General features: G+C 37.3%; 1 protein-coding gene across 2 annotated transcripts in view; it reads left to right on the top strand.

The window, feature by feature from the left end:
* The window catches only part of LOC147547109 (photosystem II CP47 reaction center protein), a 4,097-nt gene extending 2,115 nt beyond the window's left edge, over positions 1 to 1,982 (top strand). Inside the window, exons 1-2 of one of the 2 annotated variants that reach the window (XM_086672739.1) lie at positions 1 to 346; positions 1,135 to 1,982. The exon at positions 1 to 346 is cut by the window's left edge and continues 2,115 nt beyond it. The gene's annotated coding sequence lies outside the window, so the exon portion shown is untranslated. The other variant, XM_086672738.1, reaches the window with a different exon arrangement.
* Positions 1,983 to 3,736: the final 1,754 nt, after the last annotated feature.

Below are 3,736 nucleotides of genomic sequence, written 5' to 3'. Positions count from 1 at the left end.
TGGCTACACAAACTGTTGAGGGTAGTTCTAGATCTGGTCCAAGACAAACAACGGTAGGGGCTTTATTGAAACCATTGAATTCGGAATATGGTAAAGTAGCTCCTGGATGGGGAACTACCCCTTTGATGGGTGTCGCAATGGCTTTATTTGCGGTATTCCTATGTATTATTTTGGAAATTTATAATTCTTCCGTTTTACTGGACGGAATTTCAATGAATTAGGCCCATAAGAACCATGAAGTCCTGGTTTTTCAATCAAAAATGAATTACTTAGGACTCGTATTTCTAGGGCATTCTGGTAGTTCGACCGTGGAATTCCTTTGTTTCGGTATTTCCGGAATATGAGTGTGTGACTTGTTATAATTGATCCTATTGATAGTACAGAGAATGGGTCTGTCATCTCGATAGAGATGGTTCTACCTCGTCGGATATTCATTCGAATATCTGGAGCACGGAATCCGTGGAATAGATCAAGAAATATTTGCACTATGATTCATACCTACTATTCAGACCTCGCGACCGGACTCAAAAAACAAAGAGTTATAATTCTAAATCGAAGGTTTTTTCTTTGTTCAAAATATAAGCATAAGCGGGATTTTGAACAAAGGACAAATGTTTCTCTGGATTTTTAGTCATTACATCTATTCATTGAATAAGTGATGATCAAACGGTTCTTACTCAGAGAACCTTTGGGCTGGGCTTGGGGGCTCTATTGAATCATCGTGGTTCTAGTATGAATCTGAGGTTTCAATCGATTCATAGGGTCTCAACAAGAGAATTCCTATCATATCAATAATAAAAAAAGTAAATCTACATTACACACAAAGAAAAACAAAATACCAAATCAAAATAAATAAAAAATAGGGAAAGAGAAGATTCAAGAGGCCTGTAACGATCAAGATAAAGACGAATGAGCCGACTTGAGATTTTGGCATTATCATCACAAAGAAGAACTTCAGGGTTTTTGGCCCTTTGTATCTTCAGAGAGAAGGTTGAATCGGGGATAAGAAGTTTCAAACTTTCTATTACATATCCGTTGCAACCAGTATTTGGGTGTTTCCGCTTGAGCTGTACGAGATGAAATTCTCATATACGGTTCTAAGAGGGGGAGTCCCCTTGGTTTACCTATCTCAATAAAGTATATGATTGGTTCGAAGAGCGTCTCGAGATTCAGGCGATTGCAGATGATATAACTAGTAAATATGTTCCCCCTCATGTCAACATATTTTATTGTCTAGGAGGGATTACGCTTACTTGTTTTTTAGTACAAGTAGCTACGGGGTTTGCTATGACTTTTTACTACCGTCCGACCGTTACCGAGGCTTTTGCCTCGGTTCAATATATAATGACTGAAGCTAACTTTGGTTGGTTAATACGATCAGTTCATCGATGGTCGGCAAGTATGATGGTCTTAATGATGATCCTGCACGTATTTCGTGTGTATCTCACCGGTGGATTTAAAAAACCTCGCGAATTGACTTGGGTTACGGGTGTGGTTCTGGCTGTATTGACCGCATCTTTTGGTGTAACTGGTTATTCCTTACCTCGGGACCAAATTGGTTATTGGGCAGTAAAAATCGTGACAGGCGTACCTGACGCTATTCCTGTAATAGGATCACCCTTGGTCGAGTTATTACGCGGAAGTGCTAGTGTGGGTCAATCTACCTTGACTCGTTTTTATAGTTTACACACTTTTGTATTACCTCTGCTTACTGCCGTATTTATGTTAATGCATTTCCCAATGATACGCAAGCAAGGTATTTCTGGTCCTTTATAGAGAAGACAGATCATAGATATTTGTAATCAATCATATATCATTTTGGGGAGGAACAATAGTATTTCATTGCTAGAAATATGGATTATAAAAAAAAAAAAAATAAGACATTTATTTGGATATTTACCTTCAACTTCGCAATATTATATTATTTATTTGATATGAATAGTTGAAGTGGATTCTCCGAAGAGAAAATGGATTATGGGAGTGTGTGACTTGAACTATTGATTGGCCCGTGCAGATATATGATTTTATCCGCCACATTGGAATTTACAACCAAATGTGTCTCTGTTCCAACCACCACGTAAGCCCCATACCGAGGATAGGCTGGTTCGCTCGAGGAGAATTTTTTCTATGATCAGAGCCGAATCATGTCGTGCATCAACAGGCTCCGTAAGATCCAGTAGAATAAGTGATGTGGCAAGATCCAGATTATGTTCTATCTATTCCACTTACTTAATAGTATGGAAATGCATTCATTTCCTTTGCATCGATTACGATCTATGATACTATCGGAGTGAAACAAGGGATCTAAAGAAGAATAGAGGCTAGACTATATTAGTAACAAGTAAATCCTTTGTATGTTGTATGTAAGAAGACTCGAGAGATGTTGGGGCGAAACACAATCGCAAGGTATGAGACGACCCAAAATGCATTTGATCATGATCAAATTTGTAAGCCTACTTGGGTATTGAGCATTTACCTGTAAGAACTAAATTCTTTGCAATGCGTAGTTGCAACTCCGGAAAATTGTATCCGGTAAATCTTTTCTTACATAGAGTCATATATGTGTGGGTATGGCTGACATATAGATTTTCTATGGATCTATTTGATTCCTGTGATTCTTGCTCGAGCCGGATGATGAAAAATTATCATGTCCGGTTCCTTCGGGGGATGGATCCATACGAATTCGCCTATCCCAATAACAAAGAAACCTGACTTGAATGATCCTGTATTAAGAGCTAAATTGGCGAAAGGAATGGGTCATAATTATTATGGAGAACCCGCATGGCCCAACGATCTTTTATATATTTTTCCAGTAGTAATTCTAGGTACTATTGCATGTAATGTAGGTTTAGCAGTTCTAGAACCGTCAATGATTGGCGAACCTGCGGATCCATTTGCAACTCCTTTGGAAATATTACCCGAATGGTATTTCTTTCCCGTATTTCAAATACTCCGTACAGTACCAAATAAGTTATTGGGGGTTCTTTTAATGGTTTCAGTACCAGCGGGATTATTGACAGTACCCTTTTTGGAGAATGTTAATAAATTCCAAAACCCATTTCGTCGTCCAGTAGCTACAACCGTCTTTTTGATTGGTACCGCAGTAGCCCTTTGGTTGGGTATTGGAGCAACATTACCTATTGATAAATCTCTAACTTTAGGTCTTTTTCAAATTAACTCAACCGTGAAATAGAAATAAAAAACCACGACGTATGTATCTAGGGAGGATTCACTTTGAAGCGACTATTCCCTAGATACATCTATTCAATGGAATTCTAGATCTATCCCGAATATACGGATCGTGCTGAAGATTCAAAACCAATTTCATTTTCTTCTTTTTTTATAAAAAAAAGAAGAAATCATTCCAATGTATTTAAAAATGAAAACTGATTCTTCGGTAAATTAATTGCGAAATGCTTTTGTAGAATGTCTAATATCTGTTTTACCTCTTCTATGCGAAAATGCTCAATTTTCATAAGATCTTCTTGACTCTTATTCAAAAGGTCCAATAATGTATATATATTGGACCTTTTGAGGCAATTATAGATCCTGGGAGGCAATTCTGATTGGTCAATAAAAATACATTTCAATGCTATTTCTTTTTTGTTTTTCCTTAGTTTATCCAATCTATCATGAAAGGTAAAAAAGGGTATAGTAACCCTGTTTTGATTGTCCTCTAAATGTATGTCCTGCTCTTCCGCATGTAGAAAAGGTATAAATAAATCAATCAAATTAC

This window comes from Eschscholzia californica, unplaced genomic scaffold (assembly GCF_041429995.1).
Source record: "Eschscholzia californica isolate CP2 unplaced genomic scaffold, dmEscCali1.0.p SCAF_325, whole genome shotgun sequence".
NCBI lineage: Eukaryota > Viridiplantae > Streptophyta > Magnoliopsida > Ranunculales > Papaveraceae > Eschscholzia > Eschscholzia californica.
The sequence above is the reverse complement of the archived record's forward strand: the minus strand, read 5'-3'. Positions and strand labels throughout refer to the sequence as shown.